General features: G+C 44.2%; 1 protein-coding gene across 1 annotated transcript in view; it reads left to right on the plus strand.

Annotated features, from left to right (window-relative positions):
* Positions 1–13410: 13410 nt before the first annotated feature.
* Positions 13411–19394, plus strand: part of LOC115945990 (CD166 antigen-like) — a 93531-nt gene continuing 87547 nt past the window's right edge. Inside the window, exon 1 of the mRNA XM_034064305.1 lies at positions 13411–13452. The gene's annotated coding sequence lies outside the window, so the exon portion shown is untranslated. The remainder of the gene's footprint in view (positions 13453–19394) is intronic.

A 19394-nucleotide genomic window follows, 5' to 3' on the forward strand; every position in this document is an offset into this window, starting at 1 on the left:
TGTGAGTAGCCCGCACTGTAAAACAGGAGCATGAATTTCTATGGACAGTCACCCAGGCATGTTCTGCTCACCAGACTGTCAAATCTAAATCCCTATCAGCTCTCTATCCAAAAGGGAGCTGTGCTGCCTCCTAACACTAATTGTAAGTGGAGCTATTACACAGCCAGGGAAGTCATTGTGATGGCTCTTTGTCTAAGTCATCAGGCAGCCTGTAAAACATGCCACGTTTATGATGATAAGTGTTGTATCAGCCTGTAAGAGCAGTATATCATGCCTGCAGCTCTGGTGTGTTCATATGCCAGCTTGTACAAAAGGTATGCAAACAGCTTAGATACAAAATGTTCCTTTCATGTTTAATGAAATCAATTGGAACTCTGGTCTGTGACCCTGGGAGTACCAGTTAGAGACTATTCTTTTAAGAATGTATGCAAGAAAAAAGACATCCTTTGCCCAATGCATGTTTGGTTCAAGGACAGAAAACTTTAGACCCATGCTTATCTTTAAAAAGTCATCCTGCATTTAGATATAAATCACCTTTTGTTTCTTTAAGCCCTGGACCAAACCCTGCAGAGCAGAATACTCCTCCAGTTATGCCTGTAATGACCAGAGGCAGTACAGAAAGCTGAGGATATATATGTATCCTCTGATGCATCAGCATCAGCAGTGGCTCCCAGCCTCCTGCACATGCTTTCCTTTTGGCCTTGTGGTAAATTAGTGCATGGGCAACAACCTGGCTGCTCTGTGCCTCCCATCCTGTGCCTTCTATTGTGTGGCACAATGTAAGGGTTGCTTTACTTTGCATATCTGCTCTTCAAGTATGCTGCTGGTGTTTCCCCTGTTCTTGCCCAGCTTGGTTTCTGGGGTCATGGGAGATTCAGACAACACTTTATGTGACAACACGTTACGCACAGCACACGTCTTTTAGGAAAAGCGGTAAGCATTCTTCATTCCTGTATTTCATCAGAGGTGCTTGAGGACACATACAAATGTCTGCATGAGCTGTTTATGGGATGCATAAAGCTCTGTCCCTGGCTTTCATGCTCACTCATCCTTAACCCCTCTAGAATGAAGAGATATACATAATAAATGATTCATTATGAGCGATTATCTCCAGAGATTTTTTTAATCTTATCAAAGCACAGACTATGTCAATCATACGCTAAGTCTGAAATGGAATTACTTCTCATAATAAACCACTCAAGTTTGTATCTCATTTTACTGTTGTTTTAAAAGGACGTCTGATTCTTAGTGCCTCTTTTGCAAACTGAAAGAAAGAAATGATGTATTTCTAAATCCATCTTCAGGACTCAGAGCCATCAGCTGAACAGTCTCTGGAGTCTTAGGGCTTCCGATAAACTTCCATCAACAGAAAATCACTTCAGGGAAAGAGTCATGTACCCCAGTGACTGCATACAAACAGAGGAGAGGTAACATGTATTAAACCAGATGCCTTTTCATGTGGCACAGTAAAAATGGTGCTAATCTACATAGCTCATTGCAACAACACCCTGTAACATAGTGAACTGCGCTGTCAGCTTTACTAAATAAATATTTCTGAATGTAGAGCAGATAACCAGATAGGTTTTGAGGAAAAGCAAATACACTAAAAAAAAAAAAGCCAAACTTTTGAGGCTAAAAATGGAAAAGACATCCAATAATTATCAAGCTTCATGGAAACTGACTTGAAAGTTTCCACTGTGGATTTGTAATATGCATGTAGGGACACTACTATTGAAAACTTGATGAAAAGTAGACAAAAAGGATTTTCTAAAACAACATTAGGGAGTACGTATGCAGTCTGAATTTGCACAGCTTCCATTAAAGGTAATGGGTACTTCAATGTGTATTTCTCGCATTGACAATTTGCCCTTGAATAGTCTTAGTTAATCTCGCTAAAAGAAAATTCCAGACAGAAATGTGCTGTCTATTAGAGTGTACAAGAACAACTGTGCACAGCCTTCATTTTGTTCACTTGCTCAGTACTAATGCAGAACACAGCCCTCAGACAATATGACCCAGGCTGGGAGCTGCCTCCTTGCTGATCCACAAGCCCATGATTTCTTACCCTGCCACCGGGTGATAACACAGCAATGTGGCCCAGGAAATACTTAGACCTTTAGCTAGAGGCAAGAAGGAAAGGAGCTGTTGTTGACCTGGATGGCTTTTGCTGGGTACTGTCCTCAGGTAGTTGCTGTGCAAGGTCAGTCCCACTCTAGTCAGCATGTGGGCTGGTGGCTCTGAAAGAAGGGCCCAGTGAGAGTTTGTAAAGGGGGAACCTCCTGAGATATATAAGGACCCTCAGGCCTCAGAAGGATGCTGAGGTCTAGGATACTGTGCGCTGCCACTGAGACATCAGCTGGAGACTTGTTTCCATTTAAACAAGCAACTTCTAAACCTTATTTTAAACGTGTGTAGAAAGCAGACACATTAGAAATTAAAGCAAGGATTTCCAGTTTCTTCTGGTAATCCAGCTGGAGTTTTGTTTGTGCACTGTTCAGGCATGGTGAACAGTAGCACAAGAGACACATTCAAGGTTAGTGCTGCGTTTTCACACGCATGGCGCAGGTGCAGAGGTAGGGTCTGCTGAAGGGGAAGTTCTGTGGAGAGATAACTCCTTTGAGTCCCTGCAGCACAGAAATTCAGGTATCCTTACAGCTTAATATGTATTTCTGCTCAAACGATAGCCCATTATCATGATTGAAAAGACTCCTACTGATTTGGCAAGACTTTAAACCAAATGTGTTAAAGACTTTAGTCTGTGTAAAACTATATGTATTCTAGTACATTCAGAGAGCACTGTTCACAACCAGTTCCTGTAGTTCAAAACATGTTTCCTTGGCAATATATGGGATGAAAACAGGGTGTCAGAATGACAATAAACGAAGGTTGTTAACTTTCAGTATAGTAATGGTGTTCTAGCTAGAATTACATCTCATTTTCAGTAGTTCATTTAAACCTTGGCGCTTCAAATAATTAAATCACAAAACAAAGACACTAAGGTGGGTGTGATTTTGACCTCTGTGTTTTAAAGAATATGTTTTTGTATACCATATGAGGGTGTCAGTGAGCGATCAGTCTGTTCTCAGTGCACACGGTGTCTTCACATACTCAATGAGAGCAACATCCAACTCTGTGTCTTTTTAACAAATGCTGTCTGGAGCCGAGATCTTGAGCAATGCAGGTGCAATTGGAGTTTCCAGTGATGATTTGGCCACATGTATGTGAATTGCCAGACCTAATATTGGCAAGAGGAAAGGTCCCACCTGCGTTTTGTGTGCGGCAGGTGTGACTCAGTCTGTTGACTCACAGTAGCAAGTGTAGCATCATTATAAACTCTGCTACATTCTTTGCTAGGAGTCTTCATGCTGTGCTTGCAAAGAGTACAATGCACAGACTTCTGCCATTTTCCTTTGTACTAAATACCTCCAGTTCTGCTTCAGAAAAGGCAGAATGCAAGGGGTTGGGAGGTGGAGGATTGCAGCAAGGTTTTTAGATCCCAGAGTCCTACGTGTGGATATTCTTAAGTCCTGAAATGACCAACTCCTATTTTTATAAATATAGGACCACTTTCAGGGATCACAGCCTGGAAATGATAGGAATTAATGTTTCAAGGGGGGCTTTTAGGATTCCTTTGAGAGGACTGAGTATAAGTGTGGTTGGTGGTCAGATGAGTGATATTAGAAACTTACTGTCTTGACAGCTGTTGTTCAGACTGTGTGGAGAAGCCTCTATCTTACAGCCCATATAGAACTGACTCTGCCTGCCATCACAAGAGTGAAGTGAGACAGGTCCTTGCAAGTCCATCTGGAAGAGTAGTAATTTTGTATCATAGAGAAGAGGCATCCCATGGCCCTGTCACTTTTCCACTTTTTCCAGTAGCACTGGCAGGGTATAGAGAAAGAGAAAGATCCATTTCAAAGAAGGTGATATGCTTCCTGGAGCCTGGGTGGCTCCACATCATTCTCCATGTAAGCCATTGCCTCAGACACATATGTTAACTTGCTGTGTTCTGGTTATGTTATTATTATTACTATTAATCCTGAAAATCTGGTCTCGTGGTTCATGGATGATCTTGTTTTGACCTGTGGATTGTGCATTCAGTTGTAGTTTTCTGTGTGATAAAGGCTGTTGAACAGTTGCCAAATTCAATGCCAGAGGTGTTTGAATGTAATGGTAAATTAAATAATGCCCACAAACCACATTGCTATAAAGGCTTCTAAAGCATATTAGGACCTTTTAGGGATGAAAACCAATTGTAAACTGCAGTTATGATTATCATCCAGCTCTCACGTGTTGTAACAGAATGAAGGGAAAAAAAACTATATAATAGCAACTGAAGTGATTATGTGATGTGCTGATCTTTGGTAACAAACACAGCTTCTTTTTCATGTGTAAAGGTACCGAAATAGTGTCTGAATCACAGTTTAGTAAAGTTTCATTGTCATCCTCTAGAGGTGCTAACCTGTATTTCTTAGTTATATTTAACATGATGACGACCCAGAAGCAGAGTAAGTGAGAAAGGAATTGACCAGAGTGTCTTAGCACAGGATATTCTGGAGTCTCAAAGTGTGCTTTTTTTTCTCAATTACAATGTGTCTCTCAGTTAGACTAAAAATGGTGATTTATTTTATTCTGAAACTGTGAACAACCTTAATTTAATAATGCTGAAGCAGGATATTCTATTAAACCAAAGGTCTTAAGAATAATATGTAAAAAAATTTGAAACCTTATAAATTAAGGGTAATAATAAGATTAAATTAAATGCTTCAATTGTTTAAAAATCCAAGGTTCCAGTACAACTGAATCAAAGCAAAAGGTGAAATGATTCAGTTTTATATTTTTCTCTCAATTTTGGGATGAAAATTGGTATTTGGCTGTTTTAATTCAACATTTCCCAACGTGAAACAGTCCTTGGAGATGCTTTTGACCATATATTATTTATTAAGAAAACATGTACATTAGAATAAGTCTTTACTTGGTTCCTTCACTCTGATTGCAAATCATTGTGGTTGAGAGGTCTTCCTCACAGCAGAGAAGACACCACTCAAACAGGTTCCTGCTGGCTATATACTAGTATCAGAAACTGTTTTGCCTAGATGCATACCTAAAGGCATGCCTAAAGGTCTTTTCTTCATACATGGTTAGTGCTGTGCAAAGCTAGTGTATGAAATTACAATGTGGTGGTGTGCACAACTCTGTCTACACTGAGGAAGAAGGAAATGGTGGTGTGGCCTTGTTTCATCACATGCTTTGGGAAACACAAGTACCATACTGAGTTATATTAGTAGAATAAGAGTACAGAATAAGGAGTAAGAGTACAGATGCATTTTCTTACCAGTAAATCCAGCCTTAAGCTGGGTACTCCATACCTGGTGCAAACATTTTTACGAGCAGTAAGAGAGGTAGCTTACTTAGAAATGTGCTTTCTAAGCTGTTTGTCTCACAAAGTTTTGTTTAAAACTTACTCTCTTTGAAGATGGGTTGAGGTACTTCATTCATATTTGTGCTGTTAATAAACTACTCACAGAGAGTGATTGTGGAAAGGCATGTGTTCAAACCCCTACTAACTTCCTAACTTGTGCAGCCTACTCTTTAGACCCAATTGCTTCAGCTCAGGGTTGACACAGGGCCACTGGCAGTATTATCTTGTGGCTACATGTACGCTAGTGTTTAACATGCTCTCCCTCTGCCAATCTCCAGACAGGCTAACGTCAAGCAGCTGCCACCAGCAGCTGTGGGCATTCAGCACCTCTGAAAATTAGCTGCAGGGTATCTTAAGTCTGGTATTCCAAAAGTGGTGAATCATAAATTAGAAGCTGCAGTTGAAAACATAGCTGTAGTTATTGAATTTTTCATAAGAACTATGCCAGTTTAAAGCCTTGTAGCAGATGAAAATAAGTAGAAAAAGAATCCAAAGGATTGCTGTACCCACTTGAAAAGGAGAATTCATATGAATGATACTCACTGTAATTGTTTCAAGTAACATCTTAAAAGTGATGTTGATAATTCTGAAATAATAAATAAGATTGGTAAATTACCAGTTAAGTGAAGCCACAGCACAAGGTCAACAGCTGGTGTGGCATCAAACTAAACAGCAAAATGAACAAATCTGTTGGCTTAAGGTTTGTGAAACCTACTGGGAGTTTGGCAAAAAAGGTTGAACATCAGTAGTGTTTAAATTGGGATTGGAAATGCCTGGGAAAAAGAAAACAGACATCTGAAAACTGAAATGCCTCATATACCCAATTTCACCTTACAGTTTCTTACCCAAGATCCCACATGCTTATCACATATTTGACAGCCAAGATATCTGATTCTACTCTATAGCACAGTTTAAACAGATAGTGAGACATAGCCCTCATTTCTAAATTGGTATAGGTACTTAATTTGGTGCCAGATAGCATCAAGAGTATTGCTAGAGTCCTATCGCATATCACAAACAGTGCCATGTGAGCTGTAAATCAGGAGCTCCAGGTCTAGGAAACCCCCTTTCCTCCAATCAAGCTTTGTAAATAAGAACTATTTAAGGCTCCAGAGTCAGTGGGACAATATCCAAATCAGTTCATGTTACTGAGCTGTCCTAAAGATCCATGACTCTTCTAAAAACTTCATGGATGCATCCATATTAGTGGTTTACTTTGGACTGGTTTTGGAGCTAATATCCTCATTGTCCATGGTTAGTAAGCTTTCACATCATGGGCTCGTCTGCGAGTGCTGAAAGTGCCTTTCTTTTGGGTGAAACTAAACCAGGAGACATGGTCTAGTAGCGCTTCAAATGCAGTGGGCTCAGAGCATGGGGCCTGTCTAGAGCTAGTCTGAAGTAAAAGCCTTCTGAAATGCAGCTAGTGCAGGTATCAGTTCCTAAGCACCAGCCACTTCTGTCTCCAGATCTTCTCTTTTTGGCCTGCATTACTTGATAATGTAGATATAGCTTATCTATCCATCTGCATTGCTGGCTGGAGATTGCCTGTGGGCCAGGCTGCCTGTAATTCCTACACTGCCTGGCTGCATGCAGCATCCAGACCCTTCTAAGAATGGTTTGCTTCTGCAGGGTTTGCAGAGGATAAAACAAGCTTTGCAATAGAACTTTCCTTGAGCCCACTTTGGATACAAGGCAAGCTGGGGTTTGAAAGGCAATAGCTTTAAGACTGTGAGTCTTTGTTCCATCTTCATATGGATTTTCACCAAGTTTTTAGGACCCATGTGTTCCCTTTATCCACTGAAGCTGAAACAAAGGGGTTGGAAGGAATTGTCCTGCATATATTTTTTCCTCCAAAGCCCAGTTTCCTCCATTTCCATCTTCTTCCTGGAAATAGCATTTTGCATTGACCCATAGATTTTTGTGGTCCTAGAAATGCTGGAGCACTCTGCATTAATAAAAACTTTAATGTCTGTGGCAAACCTCACCAGTTCTAAACCCAAGTCAAGTGTCCATATGGTGTTCTAAAAAAGTCCATATTGTATTTCTATGTCAGAACCAGCATGTAGAATCCACAGAAGGCATCCAGTCAGTGGTTTAAGGTTGTTGCAAGTCCTTAGTAAGCAAAGACTAATACAATTGGCTGTATAGCGATTCCTCCTCTCTGGTCTTTATTTGCAGGCAGAGGAAGGTACCTCTCATGCCTGTCACCAGGAAGAAAGAGCTTCACACTTCACACTCTACTGTTGTGGGTGTACAAGGTCTCTGTAGGCTAGCGGAGATGATGATTGTGTGGTTGTGTTGCAGACTCAGTGCATCTGCTGAACTTTTATTTCTTTTAGGACGTTAGGTCTTGGTTTCCTTGGGTTTTTCTTTCTTAAGATGGTTGCATTAACAGACTTCTAGCAGCCCATGGATGTTAATATTTCAACGTTTATTCGCATATCCCAATTGATTGCCAAAAAAGTAGTATTTAGCAGTACACTTCATTTACTGCAATGAATTAAGTAGTATTATCTCAGAATAAATACATTATGGCTCTCATGCATGATAGGACATTTAGTAAAGAACCAGGGGCTAGAAAGAAAGGAAAGGAAAGAAAAAAGAGAAGAAACCAACAGCCACAGACCCCCGTAAGCCAGACCGATGCCACAAAAGGATCATCTAATGCAGTGGAGTCATGCCAGCTGTCAAAAAATCATCTGAGTAGTCAGCGACCTAGAGTATGATCTGCTCCATTCGTCAAATTGTGAAGTTAGGGCACTGCCTCGCATTCCCTCTGCCTACATCCATTGTAATACATTTGGATTGCGTGTCAATTACTGCAATTTATGACCGCCCATCTCTCCATTCTGAATATGTATGTGATCTTAATTTAAGGCTTCCTTACTGTACAATATTTATTATCAGTTCTCTTTTAACCAGCATTGAGATAACTGCCATTTTACACTCTTCTATCTTCTCTTTTCAAGGTCATCAGTTTCGCGACATTGCTGAAAATGAAGTAGAACTTATGGTTCTGTTTAATCAAATTTCATGCTCTGTTGCCTCCTTCTTATGGCCTCTGTGCTAATTGATCAAGTTTTCAATTAAAGTCCTCCATCTTTGTTTTAATTCTTTGTTAAGGTTTTTATTCCATTACATGGTTTCATGAAATCTAAGCTGTTACAAGTGCAAACTGTCTCTGCCTTTCCAACTGTCTAGTTACAATGATTTAGCTGTTTAGTTCTCATTTCCCCTTTCTGCTTATTAAAACCCTCAGTGGACTAGCTTCATCTGTTGGATTTAGACTTGAAGTCCAAAACTTTGATTCACCCATCAGGAGGCATTAGTTTCCCTCATGAATTGTCATGGCTAAAACATCTCTGTACCTCAGCACCTTACAGCCATCTCGTTCAGCCACAATTAAGCAAATTGCTGTTCCTAAAGAAATATTGAAATGACTCCCACTAATAAATGGGGCTGTGTCAGGCATGTGTGGAAAACACAGCCTTATGGAGAGGTTTTCCTAATGAGCAGTGATTCTGTTTTCATTCTTTTATTGTGTTTGTGTGGATCAAGTAAATATGAATATGGCAAATACATATCGATGCACGGGGTTGATTACTCATTCTGCAGTTTATAACCCTGTGTTTCAGCCCCTAAGTAGCACTATATCAAATGTGTTTTGAAACCCACCAACACGGTCATTTTTTAAAATCAAATAATCTTTGAATGTGATTGTTCTTTAAAAGGCCAAAAGAATGCGCTCCAGGATGCAGATAAACACTTGTTTTTCCTCAGGGAGGCTTTGTTCAATTAGGGACGGTTGTTCGTTCTAAAAAGTGGGCTTTTTATTTCAGTTCTAATACTTTCAACTCTGCTGAAAATAGACCAGATCATTCTGTAAAGGAATAGCAGTGACTGTCAGCAGTCTCAGAAGGTTTGTGATTTAGAGCCTTTGCAGTATGAAAAATCTCACTTTACACTAATCTTCAAATAAAGCGTGAAAGCCTATGAAATGTTTTCCATTTCCCTGTTTAAGATGCAAAATCAGATTTGCCTTCCAACCTCAGTTATCTGAATGTTAAAACAGAGCCAGTGTGTCAGTAGGTGACTGTAGCAGACCAATTCCACTAGTATGTTTTTGCATGCTATTTTAGTATAAAACCCTGTAATTCTTAAATTCTTTGCCCCATGTTGTGTTGAAGAGCATGCTACAAAGCTCTGTGATTTGGAAATCTCTTTATCATGCTGAACATTCAGGCAGTCACCAGGAGAAAGCCTCATGTGTCGGTGGTACTTGAGCCATGGGACTCCGTTAGTATGAGGTGAGATCCTGCTTCCATTGCAGGGCATGCCAGAATTCCTGCTGATGTCAAGATTTCATCCTTCCAGCCAATTCATAGATGATAACTTCCTCTGTGGCACCAAACTCTGCCAGGGATCCATTGGGTTTCTTTGGGCAAGTCCACTGATCACAATAAACACTACAAGTACCTATATCAGTATAAATGCCTGTATTTGTAAAGACCATCTTCAGACCTCTGAGGCATTTTTGAAGGGATGGTAAAATTCATTGAGCTTGCATCTGTATTTTGACAGTAGTCAAGTACTGAATGCCTGAGGAAGATATAATAACAGGGCAAGTATACAATGGTGCTTCCCTGGCATATTGCCTCAGCTTTCAACAATCCACAGTGTAGCAAATTCCTTGGTTATAAATGGTATTTCTGGGTTTGTCAGCCTTGGTGCACTTACATTAATTGTCCTGTTACTCTTTGAACTGTTAAGAATGAACAGTATTTATTATAATCTTGGGCAAGGAAATTCTCAGTTTAACTATTCTGCTTGAAAAAGTTATTTCTACTTTGGACACTATTCATTAGTGTATATATTCTATACTCTATATTGTCTTTCTCATCCTAGTACAGCCTTTCTGACCAGAAATCCAGGACAATGTTGAGCTATAGGCAGACCATGGGTTTATATAAAGGCATAATTACATTTGCAGCTTGGTTGTTTTCTTACTGGTAATTCCTAGCATTCTGGTTCTTTTTCTCAGGCCAACTGATGTTTTCATGGAACCAGCTGCTGTAATTGGGAATTCTCATTCCACAGACGCAGCTGCTAATGCAGAACACACCCTTGCACCGCTGTATGCTTACCAACACTACTGCCTTCCTCTACTGTTGTGCCATCTTTCTGTATGTCAGTACACTATCCTTTTACTTACACTCTTCAGAGTAATTCAGCATTAACAGATTTATCTTCTCACTCTTGCTTCCTTTTCCTGGGACATTTTTGAACATGCTTATTAAAAGCCTTTTGAGAGGACCCTTGTTGAAACCTTTTTGAAGGTTTCAAAGACAATTCAAATTATTACTACAGTTAGTGAAGTAAATTCCCGTATCCTTCCCATGATTACTCCACACTGCTGAGCTTGCAAGAGGAAGATTAAAAAGAGATTGCTTTAAGAAGAACTTACTTATTCAGTTGTAACACCAAGTGCCATGCCCCCCAGTGACTTTCTATGTGGGCAAAAATCCATTGCCAACAGTGATTGGCAAGAGATTCCATCCCTCTTCACCTGTCCCCAGCATCAGTATTACAAATGGTTGAACTGATAATGAAGATGAGACAAACCCCCGAGAACACTTCTGAGAGTACATTTGTCAAGCAGAATTTTAGTCAAACCCTTTCACGCAGGACCTAATGATTATGCAGGGACCTGATGCTTTAACAAAGAACCCAACAGTATTCATGCTTGTCTTGTGTCTGCAAACCTATCAGTACGTTTTTCTATGCAATAGGAAACACAGACACCCCCATCTTGTTTTGCTGCAATGGTAGGTCATTGTCTAATTAAGCTTTAGATTTTGCAGGCAGGAAAAATCCACGCATTCTCAAATTCACCCTCATTCACCTCACATTCATTTCCAGAAAAGCCATGTCTGAGATGCTGGTAGATGGCTAGGCACTAGAAGGCTTTTTGCAGTTCTGAATGAATGGCGCAGCTGGTGTTGTCAGTTCAGTTTAGATGATTTTAGAATACCTGAGATTCCCTGGGGGAAGTTGTTTTGCAGCTCAGTGGGCTTGGCAGGAGCAGCAGTCCTGCCCAGGTTGCCAAATTCCTTCCTTTTGCTTACTTCATGGGGAAAGGGATGCTCATGTGAGGAGCAGCATTTGATTTTTCCCCTTACTGCCTAGGTAAGTAAAAGGACTTAGTAAAATAGAGAGCAGGTGATTAATTAGAGGCCCTTTCTAATATGCCGAGGATGCCACGAATATCACCGTTACACATGGGCTCCTCCCAGAATTCAGGTCTACAGACCCATAGACACCACCTGCATTTCTCATACTAAAACCTGCAAGTTTGTATCGACAGCTTAGGCTTGACTTTGAACCCCCCGTGTGGCAATAATAGTGGGATGCAATAGGATAACGATGGCCGATGCCCACTGGTGGTGTGCATGGGTTTGCCCTTGCTGCTGCACACAGAACAAGAACATAGAGAGAAATGCGCTGAGAAAACACAGGATGATACAGCTCTGCTGGCCAGTCAGCCTTAGAAAGTAAAGTATTATAAAAGTGGATTGCATAGCAGGCTTTACACAGTAAGAAAGCGAATAATAAAAATAGTGATGTGGAAGCACAGAAGGATGTTTTGAACTGAAGGTGATGCTTTAGATTTAAGGTTCTGAAACCAAAATACCCTCACCCCACTTTACAGAAAACAAGCAGTCTATGTGAGGAATAAATACACAGGCTGTGTTATCCTAAGCCTAGCCTGTACAATGGTAATGTTTAGGTATTCTTAGTTGCTAGCCATCATGTATTAGTTTTTCCTTTTTTGAGAGTAGCCAATGTATTTGCAAAGCAGACAAGTTTGTCTTTGATTTCCAGGAGTTTTGGGGAAGTCCACATCATCACATGGTGAAGTGAGATAAAGCACTTGACACTTCACATTTCACTATGGAAAATTCCTCTGCAGAGACCACATGTTGTGCACTGCTCCTAGTTTCAGATGTTGCTCATCAGGCTTACTTCACATGACAGTGTGGGCTGCACGTTGATCATACTGGACTGTTAGCTGAGCAGCTTGCTGTGTGAGTTCAGGGTGCTTGTTTCCCTCTGTGAAACAGCACCGCTTACTCAGACCAAAGCAAGAATGAAGCTGTGCGCGTAAGAAAGCCGTTTCTGGATTACATTACTTCGAAGGGGAATCTGTGTGATCTTTAGGGCAGCCACCTTCCACAGGTGACGAGCCCTCGTTTCCTCTTCGGCGCATGTGTGACAAAGTGCAGTAATCTCCTTGCCTTTACCCAATCATCTGCTACATCAGTTAAAACAGGTGAAGCTAATTATTAATTATCAGTGGCTCCTTTTTAATTCTCCACTGTGGCTGGGGCGAGGGATAACAGAGGACCCGTCACGTTTCTAAACGCACAACAGAACGCGCATTGTAAGTATTGCTAGTTTTAGCTTTCGGTTTGAAATCCTTGCGTCCTACACGCACCCTGAGAGCAGGGCTCGGACAGAAGCCCATGCAGTGAGCGGATGCAACGACCGGTAATGAAGGGGGTGGGCTTACCCCGCCGCCCAGCGGGCCCCGGCTCATCCCCGGGCCAGGCAGGACCCGCGTCCCCGCACCGAGCGCCGGGCTGCCCGTGCCTTCCCCCGCGGCTCTCGTTCCTCCGCCCCGCTGGACGGCAGGGGCGGGCGCACAGGGGGCCGGGCTGAGCCGGCTCCTCCTCTGCCTCCGTAGCTCAGTCCTGGAGCGCCGCTCGGCTGCCAGACGGAAGCCGCCACCTGCTCCGGTGCAGAGCAGCTCCGAGGGCGAGCAGCCGCCCCACCGCCAGCCCCGGGACGTTACCGCTGCTGCCGCCGCGGAGGACGAGAAGCGTCCGCTTCACTCGGCTGGAGCAGGAGCCCCCCTCGGGCCAGCCCCGCCACGGGCAGCGGGAGGATGGAGCCCCCCGCCGCCGCCTGCGCCTCCTGCCTCCGCCGTCCGCTGCTCTGCCTGCTGCTCGCAGCCCTCTGCCTGCCGCCAGGTGAGCGCCCGTCCGCGGCAGGGAGCGACCGCACTGTCCTGGCCATGCTTAACTCGACGGAGGGGCGGTTGGGGCTGCAGCGGTTGGTGCGGAGCCGCTCGCCCCCCCCGTTCCCCTTTCCGTTCTCCGGAGCGCCCCGACACCGATCTCGGGGTCTGCTCGCAGCCATGCTCCGGGGTCCGCCCCGCTGCTGGTGCCCTCGCTATCCTGTTTCGCCCCGGCAGGGAGCGGGCTGGGGCTGGTGCTCTGTGCCCCCGCTGCCGGCCCTGGGGGAGTGCGGCTGAGGGTGGCCGGCGGAGCGGGATTGTGCCGCCGCTCCGGAGGGCAAGGCAGAAGCTGCCCCGGTGATGATGGGGGGTGCGGGAGGGCTGTCGCCTGTTCCCGTGGGCAGCGCGGCGGGGTCCCGCCGGGGCGTTGCCAGGGGCTGCCCCCGGTGCGGGGAGAGCCGCGGCTCGCTGCGGCTCCCGTTTGCCGTTCGGTGTGAGCCGCACGTCTCCGCAGAGAGCCCCCGGCAACTTCGGCCCTTCAGCCGCGGCTCCGCTCCGTGCCGACGGCGCTGCATGCGGGCGAGGAGCGGCCCCGCCGCCGGGTCCCCTCGTCCTCCCCGCTCCGTGCGCCGGGTCGGGATCGCGTGGGTAACTTCCCTCTCGCTCCCGTTCCGTCAGTGGTCCCTTGGGGCGGTAGGGCAGTGGGGAAGCGCAGGTAGTGCTCAGCACCCTGATTGTCTTGCGGCTGTTTTGGCCGTGAGGTGTTCGTAGGTTTTGTTTTGTCAATATTTAGAGTGCAAGCGAAGTCTGAGGGAGAAGCTGTGAAGTGAGGAGCTCCGCATTCAGCGCGGGGAACGGCTCGTTACTCTTGTAGAAAGAGCGTCAGCCTGTGGTCGCGTTCTGTACTGCTTTAAGGAACGGGTTTGCCTTTACGTGCCTGCCTTTGCAACCGGGAAGGGTTTGCAGAAGGGTTGGAGTCGGTGCGTTTTCACTCCTGGCCTGTGCCTCATGATTACGGGCTCTCCGCTTAACCATTTACATGCAGCGTGTTCTCATTGGCACGAAGGATAACTACGGACCTTTTTCACTAGATGTGTTTCTGTTCGTTTTGTGCAAGCTCTAGTTAAGTAGGAACTAGGTCCAGCAATAAGGTAGGGTTGCTGAAGCTTTCATTTCAATTAGACAAGTCAAAAAGCTCCAAACAGAAGGAAAAGTAATATTGGAATCGTAAGCAGTGTGCCAGGCTGTTTTGCTAGGCTTTTCCTTTGGTAAATACAGTCACTGTAGGACATAAACCATACCTGACTTGGTGGCAGAGCTTACAGATGATACTGGTTTCTGTGATGCAGAAAAAGTGTTCAGGAAAGATAGTTAATTTTATGCAATCTTGAAGCCATGTGAAACATCAGGAGAGAACCACCTCAGCTTCTGAGGAGCAGGAGTTGGCTCCTGGGGAGAGATTGGTCTCAGTAAATGTGAATTGATCTCGCTGATTGTGCTACTGTCTACGTTTTCCCATTGAGGGGAACTTGAAACCGTAAAGTATTAAATTTGAAGGGTTGTGTTGATGTGGGTGTATAAAAAGGTAGGACTTGCCCAAATATGATCTAAATAGATTGGAGGTAAAGCCATTTACCTCTCTCTTTCTGCTCTTCATTTGTTTTATGTCCTCTCAAGGAGAAGCTCGGGCTGTATAGGCAGATACATATGGGGAGAAACCAACCCCACCTCAGCTTAGAAACTCCCTGTACTGCTGGAAATGCCTGGAAAACCTGGTATAACATTTAAGCCTCTAGTTCTGTTTCTTCTGGGGAATATAGAGGATCCTTAAACATAAAAATATGTATAAAAGATTTTACTATAGACTTCACATTTATTTCTGCTTGATATTTCTGCTGCTTTAGATAGCTAATTTGCTGTTATCTACAACAAATTCAGGATCTATTACTTCAGGTGCTTGGCTTTTGGGAGTTTCCTTTCAGGCTTGCATATAGAAAGCAATAGATAAGGTATTAAGAGCATATTAAAAGCTGGTGTGCATCAGGTGTAGATATCTCCAGCAGTATTCAAGCAGACTGGTGATTGGGAGTTTCTTCACAGAATAACTTGGCTAGGAATATACCCATTTAAAAAAGGAGGGGGTCCAAGCCTGCATTTGGTGTGGAGAGACTACCTTTAAGTTGGACTAAATGAGAACATCAATTAAAGTCTTACACTGATCTAGAGGAAATATTCTGTATGTGAAAAGAAAGTCAACTCTTAATCAGGAACTAATCATGATCTTTGTAACTTCCCCCTAATTCTGGTGAAGTGTAACTGTGAAGCTCAGAGTCTCTCATACTATGTTTTAATACATTATTACTACAGACTTGTTACATATTGCTACATTGCGTAGGGGTAGGGAGGCTGTAATGTATAGTCTTCTTATCCACATGAGGCTGTGCTCTCACTCTGGACCGTGCTTTTTGGTGGTTTTATTTTACTGGTTGTCGTGGTTTAAACCAAGTCCCCCAACTCCCGGAGAGTTAGGAAGGAGAATCCAAGGAATGTAGCCCCCACAGATTGAGATAAGAACGGTTTAATAACTAAGGCATAACACAATAATAATGATACAGCCAATAACAAGCGAAAAGAATACAACACCCCACCAGCCACCAATCCATAACTCACTCCACCCTGCCCGGCCGAGCACCGCATGCTATTTCTCTCCCCCTCCAGCCCTCTCTTTCCCAGTATGCATCCTGGGCATCACGTGCTATGGTATGGAATACCTCATGGGCTAGCCTGGGTCAGGTGTCCTCTCTCTCCTTCCTCCCAGACTCCCCTCCTCCACCTGGCTGGAAAAAACCTTGAACAAAAACACCCTCAAAACATGCTCAAACCATGACATTATCCACCCCTTATTCCATACTATTCACATCATGCCCAGATCCCACATTTTCAATACACTATCACTCTTAAGTCCACCCCTCGATCATGAGACATCTCTATGTTGCATCTCTGGAATGATGGCCTGAAGTATCTGGGCCCACCAGGCTCAAAATCATTCACCATCACCTTCAGCAGTTCTACAGCTTGCTGCTGGGGACTCCATACAGCTGCCTTCCACTTCCAATGCTTCCGAAGCACTGGAGGGGCCCAGTGGATCAGATACTTGGCCATACTGTCCCACATGCCCTGCCACTCATGACTGTCCAGCCTTGGGGACAGTCTACTGGTGCTCCTATGTACTTGTCTAACCTTAGACATAACCCAAACCTGACTCTGCTTAACTTTTGTGACTGGGGCTGATGTAGCTGCCCTGCTTGCCAGTTCTCCCACCACCAGCTTCTCTCCTCCTGAGTCCGGATCTTCCTTCTCTGCCTTGATGGGAAGTGCTGCGTGGTCTCCTGCATCCTGCTGGGGGTCGGTGGGCGACTTCCGGGGGACACCCTCGGCCGTCGGGGGGTCGGGAACGGCCGAGGGACTCACCTCCCCCGCTGCCTGGTCCCGCTGCTCAGCTACCGCCCTGCTCCGCTCCTCCCCTGCCTGCTCCCGCTGCTCTGCCACAGCTTTTTGGCTCCCGGTGCCGCTCTCCCTGGCAGCCTCAGCTGCCGGCAGCTCCCGGGGCCACTCCTTCCTGGCTTCACGCAGCTCCACGCAGACGACGACGAGGATAAGGACAAGGACGGCGAAGAGCAGTGGGACGGCCTGGTACAAGTCCAAGTCCACGGCCACGTCCATCCCCCCCTGCTGCGGGAGCCCCACCGTATTACAAGCCTCCGACACAAAGTACAGTGAAACAAAAACCCTAGTCCAAGCCCCATGATCGACAAACACAAACACATCCAATCCATACACAAAGTACCCGGCAAAATCCCGAAACCACGAGATCCAGAGAAAAACCTCTAAGAGCCAATAAATCAGCATTGTGACAAGAGACCATAAATCCGCTCAGATCTGTTCATATCTCAATCCCTAGTGCCCCACGTTGGGCGCCAAAAATGTCGTGGTTTAAACCAAGTCCCCCAACTCCCGGAGAGTTAGGAAGGAGAATCCAAGGAATGTAGCCCCCACAGGTTGAGATAAGAACGGTTTAATAACTAAGGCATAACACAATAATGATACAGCCAATAACAAGCGCAAAGAATACAACACCCCACCAGCCACCGATCCATAACTCACTCCACCCTGCCCGGCCGAGCACCGCATGCTATTTCTCTCCCCCTCCAGCCCTCTTTTTCCTAGTATGCATCCTGGGCATCATGTGCTATGGTATGGAATACCTCATGGGCTAGCCTGGGTCAGGTGTCCTGTCTCTCCTTCCTCCCGGACGCCCCTCCTCCACCTGGCTGGAAAAAACCTTGAACAAAAACACCCTTAAAACATGCTCAAACCATGACACTGGTATATATGGTGTGACATTGATCTAGGAAAGCTGGGTTTCTGTGTTCAGATCTGAAATTTACATGTGTTTTCTGAAACTGAAGTCGGGAAACAGCTGAACCATGTACCTATGTTCCAACACCCTGTGTGTCTGTGGCCCAGTACATAGGTAGCAAAGGCAGACTAATTTTTAGGTGGGTTATAAGTTGTCAAGTCATTTGCTTTGAGAAGTGCTCAATATGTTTAAAACCAATCTTGTTTGCTTCTTCTTTTGGCATGAATATGCTGGAAAAGTCTCTTAACATGAATTATCTTTCTTGTACTCTGCTGGCTTTCTAGCACCTCTCGTAAGGCAGAGGGCAACAACAGAAATCATTCAGTCTCTGAAGTTTCAGCCCATTGATTTTTACTGGAGAAAATATGTTATGTTCACTAAATAAATATCTCTATCATAAGTCATATTTAATTCCAAGATGTCTTATTTCCACTTTGCAACCTATGTTAGAGTAACACCCATCCTTACAGTACCATCCATTCTCCTTCCTGAAAGTAACCTACGATGCTAATGGGTAAATCCCAGGGTAAATAGTTCCAACTGCCTTTGTAGTGAGAGTTAACTTGTTTGGCTTATTTCTGGCCTAAAGTTTCAGGGAACAGAATCTCTCTGAGTATTTATGCAAGATGATGCATGACAGAGAAAAGAAAGAAAATAACATTGTTTTACGTAATCCAAATTACATCTGTGTTATCAGAATGAAACTACTGTTTTTACACATCTCCTACCTCTCTAGTGTGTTTTATGCTGCTAAGCTGTAAGTGCTCACTGCAGATATCCATGTCATACCTGATTACATATGGCGCATAAGGATCTCATATCAAAACAGGCATTATTGTAGTGTCAATAGTTTCAGTGTGTTGGCTGGTCAGACATCACATCACCACAGGCTTTCTGTAGAAAGGTATCCCTTTCTGTAGGGCTACCACAGGGACTTTCCAAAGAGTATTTTTGACAAAGTGGTTTTGGACTGGTTGAGTGAAACCAAAGCACATTGCTGAATAGGAAACCAGCTGCAGAGGAGCCAGGTCTGTCTGTACATACTGTGAGCCTATTAATGCTTGAGACACAGAATGGACTTCGTAGGAGCTATAATTTGTAATTGGATCTAGATGATCAATGTTCCGTTTCCCCTTTATGTGGCCTGCACTACGTGACCATCAGCATGATGGTCAGATATAAATTGGCTCAGGGTCTGGTCTGCAGTGCTTGTTCCTCTGGGGTTTCACACATTTATGTATTTTGTTTTATGTTACCATGCTGATTGTGGAAACTGGTTTGTTTTGTTTGTTAGGGTTTTGTTTTCACACAGCTTATAGTATAGCTGTGTGAAGACTGATACAGGGCTAGAGTGTTGAGAGAGATTGCCTTATCTAAACCCCATAGTCTTCAGGCTCTGTATTCAGTGCTCCTCAGGGTTCTTCTGGATTGGCTGGGGTCTATATTTTTCCTCCAGTAACACAGTTATCTTTTTATTAGAAAGTGAATGTAAGAGAATTGAGGACCTGTTGCCATGTGCTGATTCCTCTTGAGCT

Source organism: Melopsittacus undulatus, chromosome 6, assembly GCF_012275295.1.
Source record: "Melopsittacus undulatus isolate bMelUnd1 chromosome 6, bMelUnd1.mat.Z, whole genome shotgun sequence".
NCBI classification, from domain to species: Eukaryota; Metazoa; Chordata; class Aves; order Psittaciformes; family Psittaculidae; genus Melopsittacus; species Melopsittacus undulatus.